Consider the following 23,635-nt stretch of genomic DNA (forward strand, 5'->3'; position numbering starts at 1 on the left):
CATAACCGCCATCAATAAAAGACAGTACTGTGCAGCCGTCTTCATCGACCTTGCCAATGCTTTCGACTCTGTCAATCACCATATTCTTATCGGCAGACTCAGTAGCCTCGGTTTTTCGGATGACTGCCTTGCCTGGTTCACCAATTACTTTGCAGACAGAGTTCAGTGTGTCAAATCGGAGGGCATGCTGTCCGGTCCTCTGGCAGTCTCTATGGGGGTGCCACAGGGTTCAATTCTCGGGCCGACTCTTTTCTCTGTATATATCAATGATGTTGCTCTTGCTGCAGGCGATTCCCTGATCCACCTCTACGCAGACGACACCATTCTATGTACTTTCGGCCCGTCATTGGACACTGTGCTATCTAACCTCCAAACGAGCTTCAATGCCATACAACACTCCTTCCGTGGCCTCCAACTGCTCTTAAACGCTAGTAAAACCAAATGCATGCTTTTCAACCGATTGCTGCCTGCACCCGCATAACCGACTAGCATCACCACACTGGATGGTTCCGACCTTGAATATGTGGACACCTATAAGTACCTAGGTGTCTGGCTAGACTGCAAACTCTCCTTCCAGACTCATATCAAACATCTCCAATCGAAAATCAAATCAACTGACTATCCTACCGATCCTTGACTTCGGCGATGTCACCTACAAAATTGCTTCCAACACTCTACTCAGCAAACTGGATGCAGTTTATCACAGTGCCATCCGTTTTGTCACTAAAGCACTTATACTACCCACCACTGCGACTTGTATGCTCTAGTCGGCTGGCCCTCGCTACATATTCGTCGCCAGACCCACTGGCTCCAGGTCATCTACAAGGCCATGCTAGGTAAAGCTTCGCCTTATCTCAGTTCACTGGTCACGATGGCAACACCCATCCGTAGCACGCACTCCAGCAGGTGTATCTCACTGATCATCCCTAAAGCCAACACCTCATTCGGCCGCCTTTCGTTCCAGTACTCTGCTGCCTGTGACTGGAACGAATTGCAAAAATCATTGAAGTTGGAGACTTTTTATCTCCCTCACCAACTTCAAACATCAGCTATCTGAGCAGCTAACCGATCGCTGCAGCTGTACATAATCTATTGGTAAATAGCCAACCCATTTTCACCTAGGCTACCTCATCCCCACAGTTTTTATTTATTTACTTCTCTGCTCTTTTGCACACCAATATCTCTACCTGTACATGATCATCTGATCATTTATCACTCCAGTGTTAATCTGCAATATTGTAATTATTCGCCTCCCTCCTCATGCCTTTTGCACACAATGTATATAGACTCCCTTTTTTTTATTTTTTTATACTGTGTTATTGACTTGTTAATTGTTTACTCCATGTGTAACTCTGTGTTGTCTGTTCACACTGCTATGCTTTATCTTGGCCAGGTCGCAGTTGCAAATGAGAACTTGTTCTCAACTAGCCTACCTGGTTAAATAAAGGTGAAATAAAAAAAATAAAAAATAATAAAAAATGATGGTGTTGGAGTCGTGCCTGGTCGTGCAGTCATGAGTGAACAGGGAGTACAAGAGGGGCCTGAGCATGCACCTCTGAGGGGCCCCGTGTCGAGGTTCAGCGGGGTGGATGTGTTGTTGCCTACCCTTACCACCTGGGGGCGGCCCTTTAGGAAGTCCAGGATCCAGTTGCAGATGATCCCAGGGTCATTAGCTTAGTGATGAGCTTGGAGGGCACTATGGTGTTGAACGCTGAGCTGTAGTCATTGAATAGCATTCTCACATAGGTGTTCCTTTTGTCCAGGTGTGAAAGGGCAGGGTGGAGTGTGTCGTTGAAATTTCCTTAATTACCAAATGGTGAGAGAGCAAATCACACACCAAATCACACACCACACCAAATCAAATCGCAAATCACACACACACCTTTAATAATAATTCAGCTTTTGCAATACCATTTTGACTTTCAACAGTTCAGTATCTCTAATGAAAAGTTGAGAGTGCTCAACATAATGGCAAATGGGATCCTTTATAGCAAAGATCCACCCCCCCCCCCTAGACGACATGACAAACCACAGGTCTTAGGAACTTACACAAAGAAAATACTTTACTTCAGAGAGGAGTATCCCCTAGCCAGACAGAGTTGGCTCTAAATTATTGTTCAGTTTGGTCTCCTAAACAAAGCTCTTATGACGTCCTTGGTACAAAATGGTACCAAGACATTACCCCCACCCTATGATATATATCAAATTGTCATTTAGATACAACAAATTCTGAATACAACCAATCCTGGACAAACTCACGGAGAGGAGAGTGAGGCTATAGATCAACAAAAGAGGGAGCATAGAATGATTCCAGACACTGCCATCCTCCTCTCCCCAATGGGAAAAGTAGGGAGTGACCGGCACACAGACACAGTGGAGCAAAAGATATGTTTACACATGAAGACACCTTGACCTCTCCCCTCTCTGCGGCCCAAACAACTTAGTCAAATCCCTTCAATGTAAGTATTCACCCTTCAGAAACTGAGTTTACAATGTTTATACCATAATACAGACTTGCACCTGTTTGAACATATAGAATAATACATTTGTTGAGTAAAAATAAAAATAACAAAACAAATAAATGCTCCCAAAATGACAAGAGAACCCGTGTCTAAACACAGCCATCATTACAACCTATAGGACAGTCATCCCTCTAAGTCCTCATGCTTAGAATTGGTTTCCCCACTATCAGAGATATAGTCAGGAATAGGGAATGGGTCAGGGAAATCATTCATATACAGTGAACCCTCTCTATCTACACTGTCCAGTGAGAATATTTCACTGTGTTCATCTGATTGTTGTCCATCAATCTCAGATTCCTCATCTACACCTACTTCATTTGCAAGCAAGGGCATAGTAAGAACAACATCAGCCACTTTATTAAACAATTTCTTCACACAAATGATAATTAGCAACAGAGCAATCAGTAATATTAGACCATAGATTAACCAGTGGAAAATGGTCGCAGCCCAAGCACCAAACACTGACTGAACCCATCCTAACGTTCCCTTTCGAGAACAACCCTAAGCTCTTTCAAATGTTCCACTACAATAGTCAAATTGTCATCTCCCTGGGGTATGAATGTACAACAGTGATCTCCTATAATTTGACACACCCCTCCTTCACGTGCTAGCAACATGTTAAGTGCCACCCTATTTTGTGTTGCCATGAGTTGAGTGGCTTGTAATTCTGGTCTTATCATAGAAAACCCTGCAGTGGTCAAATTGACCAGGGATTCCAAATGATATCCGAGCCTATCCAACTCACGTGCTTTCTCCGATGCCCCATACCAGGGGATTAAACCACGCCAGAACTTTTCCAATTTCGAGGATCGTCGAGAGTCACTAGGTACATTATTGTATTGCGAGATGTCCCTCTTAATTAGTCTTAACCTGCTTGGAATAGAGGAATTAGTTTTATGCATTACCACAAGGGAGATGTTTAGTTTACCAAAAATACAGCACCCTGTCCAATTTGTGGGTAGGTAGAGATAAGCTTTATCACCACAAATCCAATAATGATCAGTAAATGTTGCCGAGCCAAATGGATGAGGAGAACGATTGTCAGTTTCAGCATCAATAATGGTGTGTCCCACCCTCAGTCTAACGGGGTATCCAGAGCTGCGTGTTCCCTTCTTCCAGCTACATCCTATTGGGAAAACAATATAATTTACACGTTGACATTCCCAGATAGGATTCATTCAATTGTGGTATGGAAATATTGCTTGGATTGTGACAATGACAGGTCCTAAATGGGGTTCGCCGGGGTTGGACTTGAATAGGTTCTGGTACACGGGATCTAGGTTCTAAGATTATTCTACTACACCAATGTCAACAATCAAATCCCCCCCGTAAATCTTTTGTTGATGACAAATTACCATTAATGCATTTATCCCTCAGTGTTCTACCTAGTGAAGGTTGACCCCATGTGTTCCCATTGGACAAGAGCGCCTCTAGTGCACATAGAGTGTCTTTAATGCTGACCTCTACTGAATACTGTAAGAATGGGGAGATCGCTGAATGTGGAAACAAGCTACATACATAACAATTTTAACATATGCCAGGCCCTGTTGTTACCTCATTTCCCAGCGATAAGGCCTTGCATTATGCCTGGAACAAAATACTTACATTTGCTTTAACTATTGGCTCAACTTACCCCATGGCCATTGGCTCAACTTACCCCATGGCCATTGGCTCAACTTACCCCATGGCCATTGGCTCAACTTACCCCATGGCCATTGGCTCAACTTACCCCATGGCCATTGGCTCAACTTACCCCATGGCCATAGGCTCAACTTACCCCATGGCCATTGGCTCAACTTACCCCATGGCCACTGGCTCAACTTACCCCATGGCCATTGGCTCAACTTACCCCATGGCCACTGGCTCAACTTACCCCAAGGCAAACATTTTGACTATATTAGCCCACACAGCTGCAAGGAGGAGTTTTCATGTTAGGTTTAGGACCTCATATTGAAGCTTATAGAGACTGAAGTATAGAACAATCTTAAAATTATCTATTTTGGTTTAGATACAAGCATCATGAAACCTTTAACACAATAAATTAATTACACTTGATGAAAATCTTATTTTTTTTGCTTACCACTTTTTCCATGTGGTTTCTTCCTTCACAGAAAGGATGAACTCTTCCTAAATATTCGGTCAAGTTATAAATGTTATGTTTACTAAGGTCACCTCAACCTACCCCACTCTCCCCTTCTGTGAATCATTTTACTGCAGTTGATGGCTGTAATTGAGTCGCAGACAGTCCAAGTCCGATGTTCTAGAGACACAACAAACCTGGCTGCCGCTATCCATCTTCCTAAAGGCCATATTTGTTGTTACAGATGGAGCCTTGGCCTTTAAGAGATGGAGGGATGTCTGGATGTTGGTGCACTAATATAGTACACGCACATACACACGCACACACACAAATGCATCTTTCTGACACGATATGTATCACAGCTAATTACATGGATAGGTGACTCCCATTAACATGGGTTGATCAATGTCAGCCAGGATGATTTGATTATTAAATCAATTTTAACAATCAGTACCACTTAATGAATGGCAGCAGCACTAAAATGTATCTTTGTGATCATCTAGGGATTGTTGATGTCCTTTCGTTGAATGGAGGTGAAGCTGGACGAGGATGTTGTACACATCTAGATTGTCACCCCCCTAAAAAACTAAGCTTAGCTGACCTCCTAGAGTGACATTGGAATATTAGAAGTGTGTTTCAGTATTAGACTGTTTCTATTTGTCTAAAGGTTGCTTGTGTTTCAGTCAGAAAGAGCCCAGTAAGAAAAATTATGTTGAAAATACGTATATAGAGGTCTTTTCCCAATATTAAAGTTAGGTTCCTTTTAGGTTCGAAGACGTCTAAAATGTGTATTTTCCATTTTTTCATTTTAGGTTCTGAATGAGAGGTGAAAAGATGTCTAAAATTAGAATTTTCCAGATGTTGAAAATATGTATTTTCTAGTTATTAAAATCAGGTTAATTTACGGTTCTAAATGAAAGTTGAAAATATGTTATTTACAGACGTTGAAATACTTGTTAAATTTGAATGATTGATTCTATGGCCACATTTCTCAATGAAGTAAGCATTATATCTCAATAATACTTATTTATCCATTTAATATATGGTAGAAATATATATTATTGCTCCATCTGTCACATATGCACTTATGTTAGCTTTTTCAAAAGCTTTCAAAGTTGTCCAACCTACAGAATAAACCAACAGACCACTTCAACTACAATAACATTCATACGGTTACAGAACAAATATTTTTCTAGCTATCACTGTGATATTGCGATTGTCTCAATCGGAAATGACCTTGTGCATTCTGCTTCAGAGATAAATCGCTCTTGAGTTCAATTCAGTAGAGTACAGTGCAGTTCAGTTTAGCACATTAGAGTAAGGTAGGGTACAATGCTGTACATTATACTGTACTAAACTCTACTGTGCTCGATTGTATTGTATCTGTACTGTACTGTACTCTATTGTATTGTATCTATACTGTACTGTACTCTATTGTATTGTATCTGTACTGTACTGTACTCTACTGTATTGTATCTGTACTGTACTGTACTCTACTGTATTGTATCTGTACTGTACTCTACTGTATTGTATCTGTACTGTACTGTATCTGTACTGTACCCTACTGTACTTTTCTTTACCGTACTGTCAAAACTTGTAAATCATAGACCTTTATGTTTGGGCCAAATCAACACCGGTCCTTACCGGGCAAAATCCTGATATCGAAATAAATCATGAAACACCAATAAGAATCTTGTATGGCAGAATAAGATTATTTGTACAAAAATCTAATAAGTGATCTTATTTTGTATGTTTTTCCTTATATGTCAGTAGTGTATTTGTATATGTGTTAAGTTACATGCCTTATATTCCTTACATAACACACATCATTGATTGCATGATTGTGTATCATTTCCTGCATAGATATGGTATGACAAGATATATGAATTCTATGAGTCATCTATAATATTATAAGAAAAGTGTATTTTCTGACAATTGAATCTCTACAAAAGAAATACTTTCCTTGTAGGTTTCACGTTAAACAAAATAAAATATTTGTATTTTCAGGTATGAGTCTCCATGGTTAAGACTGGGCAGCAGCTACTACCAGACAGTTGGTTTATCTACAGCTATGCCTTTAGTCTCCCATCCAGGGTTTTAACCAAGCCCAACCCAGCTTAGTATTCATATTTTGTCACTGACTACTACCAATGTGCCATCGTGGGAATGTTTATTGAGGGAGCTCCACTTTCCATAATGGCACCGGAGGGGATGGCTGCCGTCTTATCGGCTCTTAACCAACCATGCTATTTTGTTTGTATTTTCACCTTGTCCGTAACTTGTTTTGTACATAATGTTGCTGCTGCCGTCTCTTATGACCGAAAAGAGATTCTGGACATCAGAACTGCAATTACCCACCTCAGATTAGACAAAGAGTTTTTCTTCAATGAGTCGGAGGGGAGGGATATACTACAGACACCCGACCAGGCCCAGATCTGCGTCATTCGCTGGAGAAAGAAACTGAGATTTTGCGGAAAAAGATTGGGGTGTCTTGTGAGGATCAGGCGACGAGTGGCTAATCTGCCTCTGTCTTCCATCCTGCTAGCTCATTTTCAATCACTGTTAAATAAATGGGACAAACTGAAAGCACGTATATCCTACCAATGGGACATTAAGAACTGCAATATCTTCTGTTTCACCGAGTCGTGGCTGAACGACGACATTAAGAACATACAGAGAGCGGGTTATGCACTCTATCGGCCGGATAGAACAGCAGCCTCTGGTAAGATACAGGGTGGGGGCCTGTGCATATACCTTTGTGAATATATTTGTAAATAACAGATGGTGCACAATATATAAGGAAGTCTCGAAGCTTTGCTCACCTGAGGTAGAGTATCTCATGATAAGATGTAGACCACACTATCCACCTAGAGAGTTTTCAACTGTATTTTTCGTAGCTGTCTACAAATCACTACAGACTGATTCTGGCACTAAAAACACACTCAATGAGCTGTATAAGGCCATTTTTTAATTTTTTTTATTTTACCTTTATTTTACCTTTATTTAACCAGGCAAGTCAGTTAAGAACACATTCTTATTTTCAACGACGGCCTGGGAACAGTGGGTTAACTGCCTGTTCAGGGGCAGAACGACAGATTTGTACCTTGTAAGCTCGGGGGTTTGAACTCGCAACCTTCCGGTTACTAGTCCAACGCTCTCACCACTAGGCTGCCGCCATAAGCAAACAGGAAAATGTACATCCAGAGGCGGCGCTCCTAGTAGCTGGGACTTTAATGCAGGGAAACTTAAATCAGTTTTACCTCATTTCTATCAGCATGATAAATGTGCAAAACTATTCAAGACCACCTTTACTACACACAGGGATGCGTACAAAGATCTCCCTCGCCCTCCATTTGGCAAATCTGAACACAATATATCCTCCTGATTCCTGCTTACAAGCAAAAATTTAAGCAGGAAGCACCAGTGACTTGGTCTATAAAAAAGTGATCAGATGAAGCAGATGCTAAACTACAGGACTGTTTTGCTATCACAGACTGGAACATGTTCCGGGAGTCTTCCAATGGCATTGAGGAATACACCACATCAGTCACTGGCTTTATCAATAAGTGCCTCGAGGATGTCGTCCCCACAGTGACTGTACATAAAATTCCTCAAACAGTCGACCTCCTCAACGTTAGTTTAAACCAACAAAAACCTTTCTACAATATCTTTCTATTTTTCAAGGTAACTCAAATGTGCATACCCGAACCAGAAGCCATGGATTACAGACAACATTCGCACTGAGCTATAGGGTTGAGACCCCACTTTCAAGGTTTGGGACTCTAAATCCTGCTATGCCCTTCGATGAACCATCAAACAGGCAAAGTGTCAATAAAGGACTAAAATCGATGCGATGTGGCAGGGCTTGCAAACTATGACAGACTACAAAGAGAAGCTCATCCGAGAGCTGCCTAGTGACATGAGCCTACCAGACGATCTACATAACTTCTATGCTTGCTTCGAGGCAAGTAACACTGAAACATGCATTCCGGATGACTGTGTGATCAAGCTCTCAGCAGCCGATGTGAGTAAAACCTTTAAACAGGTCATCATTCACAAGGCCGCAGGGCCAGAAGGATTACCAGGATGTGTACTCAAAGCATGCGCTGACCAACTGGCAAGTGTTTTCACTGACATTTTCAACCTCTCCCTGTCTGAGTCTGTAATACCAAAATGTTTCAAGCAGACCACCAGAGCCCCTGTGCCCAAGAACACTAAGGTAACCTGCCTAAATGACTTCCGACCCGTAGCACTCACATCTGTAGCCATGAAATGCTTTGAAAGGCTGGTCAAGGCTCACATCAACACCATTATCCCAGAAACCCTAGACCCACTCTAATTTGCATACCGTACCAACAGATCCACAGATGATGCAATCTCTATTGCACTCCACACTGCCCTTTTACACCTGGACAAAAGGAACACCTATGTGAGAATGCTATTTAATGACTACAGCTCAGCGTTCAACACCATAGTGCCCTCCAAGCTCATCACTAAGCTAATGACCCTGGGACTAAGCACCTCCCTCTGCAACTGGATCCTGGACTTCCTAACTGAGTGCTTGGGACAGAGAAATGTAGCTTGTGTACTAGGCCTGCTAGCTAGCTAGCTGAGTGCTGGGGACAGAGAAGTGAGTAGTAGTGAGTACCTCAGTGGTGCTGCTGGAAGCTGATAGCCTCTCTCACATGCACGCACACACACACACTCTCCCTGCATCGCGTTTATATGCAAGCTGAAATGCAGAGGATAAACGAGGTTGCGCGGCAGAGCTAGGAAACCATGACTAAGCTCTGAAATGCTGATTAAAGAGTATTTTTGAAGAAGTACAACTTTTGGAGGAGAGGAAGGGGTCACGTGAACTACAGACTACCCACCGTACCTCACACACACACACTCCAACCCCCACTCCACTCACTCACACAACACCACCAGCACCCATCATTCAAACTCCAAACCCCCACCAGACAGCCCCTGCATAAGCGTACGCACCTGCATCCATCCATCTGGACAGTCCCCTCTGTTGGCTGGTACTTCAGGTAGCCAGGCAGGCAGCTAGAGGACGCAGTTAGGATATTATGCAGTATGCAGAGTGTATATAGAACACAGATGAGCTATATCTGCATGTTTCCTCTGCCCTCCACAGAGAGGGGGCAGACGCGCCATTGCTAGGCGAGTTAAAGACACAGTTAATTAGTTTAGAATTGGTAGTGGTAACTTTAGTTTAGTTTTATTGGTGGTAACTTTAGTTTAGTTTTATTGGTGGAAACTTTAGCTTTAGAAACTTCCATAGTCTTTTTTCTCTCTCTCTCTCTTTCTCTCTCTCACTCTCTCACTCTCTCTCGCTCTCTCTCGCTCTCTTCGATCCTCAACCCCCAAAATCAGTTGAGGGAGGGTGTAAAGAGTATCAGTAGCGTTTTAAGGATTTGTTTAGTCAAGCGGGCTAAAGTTTCCACCCCTTCATTCTCACGTCTTCTGCTCACCATCTTCTCTTATTTTTTCCCCTCTCATCTGCTTTCTTCTTCTCTCTCCTCCTCACACATCTCATATTATCCTATCAGAATGGAGCTGGAGGGAATAGTAGGCTGTTTTACAGACTCCTGACCAATTGTGCAATTTTGTGTATTTCTTTGCAGCAATATGAACTTTTTTTTATACATAATGTGAGCTTCTGGACATCAGAACATCTATCACTAACCTCGATTTGGACGAGGACTTGTACTTCAATGAGTCGGAGGCGAAAGACATTGATTATCCCGTACCAGGGCCCAAATCCCTGACACTCGAAGAAGGAGGAGACAGTGCAATAGAGGCCGGCGTGTGGGATACCTGACGAGACTACGATGGAGAGTGGATAAACTGCCTCTACCCTCTGTTCTATTGGACAACGTGCAATCACTGGAGAATAAACTGGATGAGCTCCGTTCGAGTCAATCCTATCAATGTAATCTGAAGAACTGAAATATCCTTTTTTTTCTCTGTGTTGTGGCTGAACAAGGACGTGATAAATATAAATATAGCTGTTTTTTCTATAAATTGGCAGGACAAAACAGTGGTGCCGGGGAAGCTCAAGGGAGGGTGTGTGTGTTTCTTTGTTATTAACAGCTAGTGCACGATCTCTAATATTAAGGAAGTCTCAAGGTCCTGCTTGCCTGAGTTAGAATACCTCATGATAAACTGTAAACCATACTATTTATCAAGAGTTTTCATCTATATTTTTCGTAGCTGTCTCTTCACCACAACAAACTGATGCTGGGACTAAAACCTCACTCAACAAACTGTATAGAGCCATAACTAAACAATAAAATGCAGAGGTGCCGCTCCTAGTGGCCGGTGAATTTAATGCAGGAAAACTTAAATCTGTTTTACCTCATTTCCACCATCATGTCACCTGTACAACTATCGGCAGAAAAACTCTAGATGACCTTTCCTCCACAGACAGAGACACATACAAAGCTCTCTCTCGCCCTCCATTTGGCAAATCTGACCATAACTCTATCCTCCTGATTATTGTTTACAAGGAAAAACTCAAAGAGGAAGTACCAGTGGTCCAATGTGGTCCAATGAAGCAGATGCTAAGCTAGAGGACTGTTCCGCTAGAACAGACTGGAATATGTTCAGGGACTCCTCCAATGGCATTGAGGAGTTTACCACATTGGTCACCAACATCACTAATAAGTACATCATCCCAACAGTGGCTGTATGTACATATCCCAACCAGAAACCATGGATTATAGGCAACATCTGCACCGAGCTAAAGGCTAGAGCTGCCGCATTCAACGAGTGGGACACTAATCTGGACACTTATAATAAGAAATCACGCTCGTCTTTCAACGAACCATCAAACAGGTGATACATTAAAAAGGTTATCCTTTTTAGATAAATCTATACAAATGATATTCACGTCACCGAATAATTAATTAAAACACACTGTTTTGCAATAGAGGTATACAGTAGCCTCAACAGCACTCTCTAGGTTAGCACCATGGTGTAGCCGGACAACAACTAGTTTCCATCCTCCTCTGGGTACATTGACTTAAATACAAAACCTAGGAGGCTCATGGATCTCATTCCATAGACTTACACAGTAATTATGATAACTTCCAGAGGACGTCCTCCAACCTATCAAAGCTGTAGCATGAACTGAAATGTTGTCCACCCAATCAAATAACCAGAGAATGAATCTAGTACTGAAAGCATAAGCTACAGCTAGCTAGTACTTAAAAGCGCATAAAATGTGGTGAGCAATTGACTCAAAGAGAGAGAAAGACAATAGTTGAACCGTTTTTAACAAATTCATTATAGGACCAAGATCGAATCCTACAACACAAGCTCTGATGCTCGTCAGACGTGACAGGGCCTGCAAAATATCACAGATTAGAGAGGGAAATACAGCCTCAAGCTGTCCAGTGACGCAAGCCTACCAGACCAGCTAAATATCTTCTTTGCTCGCTTCGAGGCTAGCATCACTGAACAATGCATGAGATCACCAGATGTTCCGGATGACTGTGTGATCACGCTCTCTGTCAGTGGAGGCTCCTCAGAGGAGGAAGGGGAGGACCATCCTTCTCAGTGAATTTCATAAAATGTTTAATAGTGATACATTAAAAAGGTTATCCTTTTTACATAAATCTATACAAATTATATTCACATAGTTGAACCATTTTAACAAAATAATTTTTTCTAAAATGAAGGAGAAGTGAGAGAGAGAGAGAGAGAGAGAGCTAGCTATATTCCGTTGTGTTTTTTCACCTTCACTTACTTACCTAACATTCGCAAATGCAGCTACCGTAGCTAGTTTAGCCTGTTCAAACACCCATCTCAAACAGAGAGGGATGCTATGTTAGCTAGATATCTATGGCTATCCAAAACTGGAACTATTCCAAGTCAAGGTAAGCTTTTGGTTTTATACATTTATTTTCTGTTAAACTGCTTGCTGTACACTGTACTTTACTAACGGGCTAGTTCTATGGTGACAATGAAGTAGGCTGTGTGTAGCGGTTAGCGGTAATGGTATGACGTTTTGGCTTGAAAATATTTTTTCACCTGGTCACATACAGCTGGTGCGTTGTGCATTGAAGTCCACAAGCAAAGGGAAAAGGTGAAAGGAAGAGAGCGCATAGATGCAAAAAGGCACACAACATGGCTGCTATGAAAGTGAACTGTGTTTGCAGGTGATCAGGGCTGTATTCATTCCGCGGATTCTGCTGAAAAATCTTTCTTAAACAGGGATCAACATTCATGAATTTGTCCAATATAAATTGTCATTTGCAACTATTTGGACTAATGATTACACCCCAGATCAGATAGATGCAGGCAAGAGTGTGCAAGGAGCTATTGAATGTGTCACTGTCTGTCACCTTGATAACTAACATTTTTCTTTCAACCTGTGCACCTATGTTGTAAACTTTAATTCATAGACTAGGTTTTAGCAACCTCGTGATGGGTATTAAAATGTAGGGAAACGTTGATTATCATGTAGTAGCCTAAACCTATTGATGTTACGTTGAGCTGGGTGAACAATGCATGAGAGTCATCCAATATGCTGGAATAGAAAAAAGGCCATCATACCTTTTTTGTCCTCCCTAATCTTGAAAGGCACCAACCGCCACTGCTCTCCGTAGCCTGTGTTTGTAAAACCTTTAAACAGGTTAACATTCACAAGGCTGCAGGGCCAGATGGATTACCAGGACAGATGCGCTGACCAACTGGCAAGTGACTTCACTGACACTCAATCTGTCTCTGAACCAGTCTGTAATACCTACAGTTGAAGTCGGAAGTTTACATACATTTGGAGTCATTACAACTTGTTTTTCAACCACTCCACAAATTTCTTGTTAACAAACTATAGTTTTTACAAGTCGGGTTAGGACATCTACTTTGTGAATTTTTACTAGGATTAAATGTCAGGAATTGTGAAAAAACTGAGTTTAAATGTATTTGGCTAAGGTGTATGTAAACTTCCGACTTCAACCGTACATGTTTCAAGCAGACCACTGTAGTCCCTATGCCCAGGAACGCTAAGGTAACCTGTCTAGCACTCACATCTGTAGCCATGAAATGCTTTGAAAGGCTCGTCATTGCTCACATCAACACCATCATCCCATGCCCTTTCCCACCTGGACAAAAGGAACACCTATGTGAGAATACTGTTCATCAACAATGAGATCTCCGATTGTTGTCATGTTGATCTCTCATTGTTGTCATGTTGTTCTCTCATTGTTGTCATGTTGATCTGTCATTGTTGTCATGCTGATCTCTCATTGTTGTCATGCTGATCTCTCATTGTTGTCATGTTGATCTATCATTGTTTTCATGTTGATCTCTCATTGTTGTCATGGTGATCTCTCATTGCTGTCATGTTGATCTCTCATTGTTGTCATGTTGATCCCTCATTGTTGTCATTCTGATGTCTTATTGTTGTCATGTTGATCTCTCATTGTTGTCATGTTGATCTCTCATTGTTGTCATGTTGATCTCTCATAGTTGTCATGTTGATCTCTCATTCTTGTCATGTTGGTCTCTCATTGTTGTCATGCTGATCTCTCATTGTTGTCATATTGATCTCTCATTGTTGTCATTCTGATCTCTCATTGTTGTCATATTGATCTCTCATTGTTGTCATTCTGATCTCTCATTGTTGTCATATTGATCTCTCATTGTTGTCATTCTGATCTCTTATTGTTGTCATATTGATCTATCATTGTTGTCATTCTGATCTCTCATTGTTGTCATATTGATCTCTCATTGTTGTCATTCTGATCTCTCATTGTTGTCATATTGATCTCTCATTGTTGTCATTCTGATCTCTTATTGTTGTCATATTGATCTATCATTGTTGTCATTCTGATCTCTTATTGTTGTCATATTGATCTCTCATTGTTGTCATTCTGATCTCTTATTGTTGTCATATTGATCTATCATTGTTGTCATTCTGATCTCTTATTGTTGTCATATTGATCTCTCATTGTTGTCATTCTGATCTCTCATTGTTGTCATATTGATCTCTCATTGTTGTCATTCTGATCTCTTATTGTTGTCATGTTGATCTCTCATTGTTGTCATGCTGATCTCTCATTGTTGTCATATTGATCTCTCATTGTTGTCATTCTGATCTCTCATTGTTGTCATATTGATCTCTCATTGTTGTCATATTGATCTATCATTGTTGTCATATTGATCTATCATTGTTGTCATTCTGATCTCTTATTGTTGTCATATTGATCTCTCATTGTTGTCATATTGATCTCTCATTGTTGTCATATTGATCTATCATTGTTGTCATTCTGATCTCTTATTGTTGTCATATTGATCTCTCATTGTTGTCATTCTGATCTCTCATTGTTGTCATATTGATCTCTCATTGTTGTCATTCTGATCTCTTATTGTTGTCATGTTGATCTCTCATTGTTGTCATATTGATCTCTCATTGTTGTCATATTGATCTCTCATTGTTGTCATTCTGATCTCTCATTGTTGTCATATTGATCTCTCATTGTTGTCATTCTGATCTCTTATTGTTGTCATGTTGATCTCTCATTGTTGTCATGCTGATCTCTCATTGTTGTCATTCTGATCTCTTATTGTTGTCATGTTGATCTCTCATTGTTGTCATGCTGATCTCTCATTGTTGTCATATTGATCTCTCATTGTTGTCATTCTGATCTCTCATTGTTGTCATATTGATCTCTCATTGTTGTCATTCTGATCTCTTATTGTTGTCATATTGATCTCTCATTGTTGTCATTCTGATCTCTCATTGTTGTCATATTGATCTCTCATTGTTGTCATGCTGATCTCTCATTGTTGTCATATTGATCTCTCATTGTTGTCATTCTGATCTCTCATTGTTGTCATATTGATCTCTCATTGTTGTCATTCTGATCTCTTATTGTTGTCATATTGATCTCTCATTGTTGTCATTCTGATCTCTCATTGTTGTCATATTGATCTCTCATTGTTGTCATTCTGATCTCTTATTGTTGTCATATTGATCTCTCATTGTTGTCATGCTGATCTCTCATTGTTGTCATATTGATCTCTCATTGTTGTCATTCTGATCTCTTATTGTTGTCATATTGATCTCTCATTGTTGTCATGCTGATCTCTCATTGTTGTCATGTTGATCTCTCATTGTTGTCATGCTGATCTCTCATTGTTGTCATATTGATCTCTCATTGTTGTCATATTGATCTATCATTGTTGTCATATTGATCTCTCATTGTTGTCATTCTGATCTCTCATTGTTGTCATATTGATCTCTCATTGTTGTCATATTGATCTATCATTGTTGTCATATTGATCTCTCATTGTTGTCATATTGATCTCTCATTGTTGTCATATTGATCTCTCATTGTTGTCATATTGATCTCTCATTGTTGTCATGCTGATCTCTCATTGTTGTCATATTGATCTCTCATTGTTGTCATATTGATCTATCATTGTTGTCATGCTGAGTGAAGTGAGCAGTCATCTTATAATGACATAAATAAGAGTATATGCAGCATTTCTGACATGTGAGTATTTGTTCTCTATGGTGACACACAGAGCTGGGAGATTCTTATGAAGAGGGCCTGATTTCCCAGCGAGGCAAAGTGCTGTTTGTGTTTGTGTGTGTGTGTGTGTGTGTGTGTGTGTGTGTGTGTGTGTGTGTGTGTGTGTGTGTGTGTGTGTGTGTGTGTGTGTGTGTGTGTGTGTGTGTGTGTGTGTGTGTGTGTGTGTGTGTGTGTGTGTGTGTGTGTGTGTATAGGATCGGTGTGTGTGCATATAGGATCAGGGAGGCGAAACACACTGCTAATTGCTATCTAGGCCACAGACTGGTAACAGCAGGCTATGTCTGCACACTGTGACCGAGGGGATAAATACACAAACAGAGAGATTCACCCGAGGACCAGAGATACAAAAACAACAACCTGAGAGCAAAGGAGATTAATCAAACCTGTGTGTGGAGCTTTTGTGAATACTGAAGGTAGTATTCTTTGTGTGCGTGTGTGTTTGCTTTGGCTAAGCAGAATGAATGCTATGTTCTTTGCTATGTTCTTTGCTATGTAAAATCAAATCAAAATCAAATCATGTGTGTTCCCATCCATGATTACTCCATTAATGTTTGTACATTATACACAGTATTTATGACAATGTTTGGGGTGAGAGACAATAATGACCAGATTTTGATGACACCCAGTTTTTGCTCTGTGTACTGTATTGCTTGTTCTATAATTGCACAGTTGCTGTGGATGAGTAGTTGTAGGTCAAACAGATACCCCCTGACTGGACTCAGTAGATATTTACCTCATTGAGTCACCTTTAACAAGAGCATCTGCTAAAGCAAAATAATAATTTGCCAGAGTGCAGGCATTTTTCTCTCGTTCGCTCATTCTCTCTTTCTCTCACTCTCTCTCTCTCCCCATCCCTCTCTCTCTCGCTCTCCTTCTCTCCCTCTGTTTCTCTCTCTATCCCCCATCCCCCTCCCTCCCTCCCTCCCTCCCTCCCTCCCTCCCTCCCTCCCTCCCCCCTCCCTCCCTCCCCCTCCCTCCCTCCCTCCCTCCCTCCTTCTCTCCCTCTGTTTCTCTCTCTCTCCCCCATCCCCCCTCTCTCTCTCCTTCTCTCCCTCTGTTTCTCTCTCTCCCCCATCCCTCTCTCTCTCTCCTTCTCTCCTTCTGTTTCTCTCTCTCTCCCCCATCCCTATATCTCTCTCCTTCTCTCCCTCTGTTTCTCTCTCTCTCCCCCATCCCTCTCTCTCTCCTTCTCTCCCTCTGTTTCTCTCTCTCTCCCCATCCCTCTCTCTCTCTCCTTCTCTCCCTCTGTTTCTCTCTCTCTCCCCCATCCCTCTCTCTCTCTCCTTCTCTCCTTCTGTTTCTCTCTCTCTCCCCCATCCCTCTCTCTCTCTCCTTCTCTCCCTCTGTTTCTCTCTCTCTCCCCCATCCCTCTCTCTCTCTCCTTCTCTCCCTCTGTTTCTCTCTCTCTCCCCCATCCCTCTCTCTCTCCTTCTCTCCCTCTGTTTCTCTCTCTTTCTGTATTGTACTGATTTGGCTGAACATGTCGGTATGCTACTATAGCTGAATCCGATCATGCTGAAAGCCAGGGTGCTTATTGTTCTCGCCTGGGTGCTTATTGTTCTAGCCTGGGTACTCAGTCAGTCTTTGTAAGGGGAGCTCAACAGCTCCAAAACCTGGTGCCCCCCGCCTCCCCTAACTGAAAAGGCTGAGGATGCTGCTCCCACTACAGATACAAGTTGAAAACAGACTCTGGAGAGGCTGAGGACGCTGCTCCCACTACAGATACAAGTTGAAACCAGACTCTGGAGAGGCTGAGGACGCTGCTCCCACTACAGATACAAGTTGAAAACAGACTCTGGAGAGGCTGAGGACGCTGCTCCCACTACAGATACAAGTTGAAACCAGACTCTGGAGAGGCTGAGGACGCTGCTCCCACTACAGATACAAGGTGAAACCAGACTCTGGAGAGGCTGAGGACGCTGCTCCCACTACAGATACAAGGTGAAACCAGACTCTGGAGAGGCTGAGGACGCTGCTCCCACTACAGATACAAGGTGAAACCAGACTCTGGAGAGGCTGAGGACGCTGCTCCCACTACAGATACAAGGTGAAACCAGACTCTGGAGAGGCTGAGGACGCTGCTCCCACTACAGATACAAGTTGAAACCAGACTCTGGAGAGGCTGAGGACGCTGCTCCCACTACAGATACAAGGTGAAACCAGACTCTGGAGAGGCTGAGGACGCTGCTCCCACTACAGATACAAGGTGAAACCAGACTCTGGAGAGGCTGAGGACGCTGCTCCCACTACAGATACAAGGTGAAACCAGACTCTGGAGAGGCTGAGGACGCTGCTCCCACTACAGATACAAGGTGAAACCAGACTCTGGAGAGGCTGAGGACGCTGCTCCCACTACAGATACAAGGTGAAACCAGACTCTGGAGAGGCTGAGGACACTGCTCCCACTACAGATACAAGGTGAAACCAGACTCTGGAGAGGCTGAGGACGCTGCTCCCACTACAGATACAAGGTGAAACCAGACTCTGGAGAGGCTGAGGACGCTGCTCCCACTACAGATACAAGGTGAAACCAGACTCTGGAGAGGCTGAGGACGCTGCTCCCACTACAGATACAAGGTGAAACCAGACTCTGGAGAGGCTGAGGACGCTGCTCCCACTACAGATACAAGGTGAAACCAGACTCTGGAGAGGCTGAGGACGCTGCTCCCACTACAGATACAAGGTGAAACCAGACTCTGGAGAGGCTGAGGACGCTGCTCCCACTACAGATACAAGGTGAAACCAGACTCTGGAGAGGCTGAGGACGCTGCTCCCACTACAGATACAAGGTGAAACCAGACTCTGGAGAGGCTGAGGACGCTGCTCCCACTACAGATACAAGGTGAAACCAGACTCTGGAGAGGCTGAGGACGCTGCTCCCACTACAGATACAAGGTGAAACCAGACTCTGGAGAGGCTGAGGACGCTGCTCCCACTACAGATACAAGGTGAAACCAGACTCTGGAGAGGCTGAGGACGCTGCTCCCACTACAGATACAAGGCTAGCACAGAGAAGAGAATAAATATCTCTGGCCCCCCTCCCGTTCTACGGAAGGGGTTCTGAATGTTTCAGCGGACTCTTTGCCCCAAATGAGTACCTGAAGAAACTTTGCAACGACAAGAATGTTTCTTTTTGTGACAACTTTGATTTGCTGTGGGAGCAACCAGCACTTTTTTAAAAGAGACGGGATTCACCCTAACCACAGGGGTTCCAGGATTATTTCCAGCAACATCGCAAACTGTTTTAGAGACTGACAGACAGGGTCTGGTAGTGCTCCAGTTCTCCCTGTCAGAATAAGCAACAGAGGACTTGGAAAGCATATCAGCTCCTGTAGAAATGGCACTATAGTTATTGTGAGTAACCTAATTTATGTTCCTTTAACTCCACCGTCTAGTGAGTTTATACAAACTGTCATCTCCTACCATTCTGATAGATTGGAGACTGCCAGAAAATGTGGTTTGTCACAATCATTTGATTGTTATTGCATTGGTTACCATGAGCGGCCCACACTCATTGAATATGGCTTTTAAATGTTAGTGCAATCAGTGGTGAAACCTTTCTCGTTAATGACCTCATTACTGAGTGCAGTTGGTTGCATGTTCCTCAATGAAACATGGCTGTCCTCAGACTGTAGTGCCGCTCTTAGTCTTTCAAACGACTTTGGGAATTTACTGTGTAAATGTCAGCCACCAGTGTTGGCTATAACCCTGTATAGACCAGTAAAGCACTGCCTCACTTTCTTTACTGATTGATCTGAGCTATTGTCTATTGTCCTTGAGAACTATGATACAATCATTGTGTTGTGCAGTTTTAATATTCATGTTGACATCAAGGCAAAGGGCGGCTACTTTGAAGAATCTCAAATATAAAATATATTTTGATTTGTACAACTCTTTTCTTTTGGTTACTACATGATTCCATATGTGTTAGTTTTGATGTCTTCACTACTAGTTTTGACGTCTTCACTATTATTCTACAACAGAGAAAATATTTTTTTTAAATAAAGAAAAACCCTTGAATGAGTCCAAGCGTTTGACTGGTACTGTGTAACAAGCCAGACGGGCTCATTTTTCTAACTTAATCACTAATAATCAGAATAAGTTGAGAGTGCTCATCTCGGCCATTGATGGCCATTGATGGCCTGATAAATCCTATCCCCGCAAAACCTATGAGAACGTTCGTGCACATCTAAATGTGATGAGTTTACGGCATATTTCAAAGATAAGATAACAGGTTAACATCCCTAACACCCAGACAGATGTCAAGAAGTTGGGAACCTCCCAGCCACCAGGAACATCATCTTGTTCTTGGAGTTTATTCACAAGGTCAGATAGAAATAGAGCCACACATGTTATTCTATATCATGCAGAATCGTAGCTAAGCTTATAACTTGGGAAGCTCATTCAGTAATACAGACATGGGTGGTTTCTGTCCCAGGGGATTAATTAAAACCGTGCAAGTTTTTTGCTCAATGTAGACCACAATTAGTTGAAACCTGTACACTCATTGTGTAAAGAAGCTATGGTTGTCATGACTTCAATTGACTAAATACAGTCACCATTTTCTTTTGTTAATCTATGCAGGTTTGTCATGTGATTTCCAGGCACTTGGTGGAGATGAATACAACGATGATCCAAGGCAGGACATTTCCCTGCATTCAGGTGGAGCCCTGCTTCCATAAAGGAACATAGAGCACTCCGTGTCAGTAAGTCATGCCTTTTTCACAAAAGTATGTATAGCCAATGCTCCACTCATATGAGGAGTGGAGAAGCCCTGTGCACCATAAACCTGTCTACTCCTGGAGTAACTCCCTGTCAGAGATACTGGGATTAGAGGGTTTTGCAGGAGGTCCTGGGCCAATTGGTGGTCAGGGGTGAAGATACAACTTGAACCTCAGAGTAAGGCTACCTCCAAACCAAAATGCATGAAATGCATGTCCACCAAGGCTGTTTGGTGGGGGGATAAACACTGTTTTACATGTTTAAAAGGGTTGATGGATAGTCTTTGCAACGTTTCTGTCGGACAGCACAACACAAGCCTAGACCACCTTCCCTCCACTGAAAACCATTCAGTTGCTGCGTCTTTTACACATCCATTTGTCTAATTGGACCCATATAGTCCTCCATCAACAATGTAAATGTTAACTATTGCTTTCTCTTTCAAGATCATTTAGTACCTTTATTCATTTCTCTACAGGTGCTACAGAGACATAATATTCAAATGACCTCCAGAGCTCTCAGACAAACTACCTGAGATCTCTTCAGGACACAGAGAAGTACACTATGTAAACCTCCTTCACTATGGTGGTCTGTGTGATGACATATAGCACATTATAAACTGGGTGGTTCGAGCACTGAACACCGATTGGCTGACACCCGTGGTATATCAGACCATATACCACGAGTATGACAAAACACTTATTTGTAGTGCTCTAATTATGTTGGTAACCAATTTATTATAGCAATACGGTGTTACGGTTTTCTTCCTGGGAAGGAGAGGCGTACCAAAATGCAGCGTGGTTATTTATAAACATCTTTAATGAAAGATGAACACTGTACAAAATAAGAACCCGTGGGCAACCCAAAACAGTCCTAACTGATGCAAAACACAGAGACAGGAACACACACACAAAATACCCAAAGAATATGGCTGCCTAAATATGGTTCCCAATCAGAGACAACAATAAACACCTGCCTCTGATTGAGAACCACTCTAGGCAACCATAGACTTACCTAGAATACTACACTGAACACAACCCCATCAATCTACAAAAAACCCTAGACAAGACAAACACATAATCACCCATGTCACACCCTGGCCTAACCACAATAATAAAGAAAACACAGAATACTAAGGCCAGGGCATGACATACGGTACCTCGGGTTTGTGGTATACGGCCAATATACCACGGCTGAGGGCTGTTCTTACGCAAGACACAACACGTAGTGCCTGGATATATACCACACCCCCTTGGGACTTATTGCTTAATTATCCAGGGCCACTGGTTGGATTGGATTTACTGTACTCACTGACACTCAGGCACTCTCCTCCCTAAATCTCTCAGACTTTTATAAAAACAGACGTGTCCATCCTTCTATTCCCAGGTGAGTCTGCTGAGTCATGGAACTCTAGAGCAGCTCATCAAAACACCTGCCACCCTGTTGTCAGCTATCAGCAGACAGTTGACAACAGGGTGGATGGATGCAACTATCAAGGCTTTAAAATGGTGAAATGTGGGGGATGACCACCAAATGCAATAACGTTTGGTAGAACCTACTCATGTTCATTGTTTTGTAGGTTACAACACAAAACTTTATTAGTCAGTTCTTATTTCTTAGTTCTTATTTTTAATAACTACTCTGGTAACTTAAACATCTGACAACATGCAGACTTTTTCCATCATGACAACACTTGTGATTTTTTTTTTGTAATTAATCAATGAAAGTATCATATCCAGGGTGAATACTGTACTTTTGTATTCAGGTATATAAGATATCACACAGCCAACTAAAATATATATCCCAGACAAGACTGAAGAATAGGACAAATAGGTTGCATTTGGACAAGCAACCCAAGTCTGATCTTTTTTTCCCCTAGTTGGTCTTTTGACCAATCAGATCAGCTCTGAAAAACCAATGTGATTGGTCTAAAATATCAGAATGGTGCTGCGAGTCTAAACATAGCCAGAGAAAAGTGAATATGAGTCAGGTGTTGTGTTCATAGCAGTTTCTATGAATGTGAGTTGTTACATGCACTACGTGTTAAATGGCTATGAGACAGAGATAAGGAGACTCTTGCTGTAATCAAAGGGAAGGTACCATTGAAGGCCCCAGTATTCAGGCAGGCAGCTTGAAGCTGATGTGTCACCATCCAGGCCCTTGTCACAGAACGCAGTGGCCTGATAGAGAGATGACACATTTATTATGTACCTTTCATCACTAAAGCCCTGTTAACATTTACAGCACACATTTCTGAACAATCCAACCATTTTGTTGGTATTATTGATCTAAAATGGGCAATTCAATATCCAATTCACAAGCATTGACTAATACCTCTAGGGTCCTGTGGTGGTCTGGTAGCATGCTGCTTTCTAGTGATCTTACTTCCTCTCCACCATAACAAAAACACGAATAACAATACACCTAGTCAGTCAGTAACTTGGCTAATTAAACACAACAAATAAATGTGTACATGAACCAAGATTTATTCCTGTGAAGCACATTGTGTTGCACTCCATGTCTGAAATGTGCTGTATAAATAAAGCTTGATTTGATATAGATATACTGTATCATTAACATAAGATATGTGGAAATGGGTAAATGTAAATAGATATATCCTTTAATAAATTTAATCTCAAACAAGGAAATTGTCCCTCTGCCTAACAACATTGTCACCTACACTAAGCTCATTTAACAGTATTTTCTCAGCTAGGCTATATAACATTCTACAGTAAAAAAAAAAAAAAAAAAAAAAAAAACAT

This window comes from Oncorhynchus keta, chromosome 20 (assembly GCF_023373465.1).
Source record: "Oncorhynchus keta strain PuntledgeMale-10-30-2019 chromosome 20, Oket_V2, whole genome shotgun sequence".
NCBI lineage: Eukaryota > Metazoa > Chordata > Actinopteri > Salmoniformes > Salmonidae > Oncorhynchus > Oncorhynchus keta.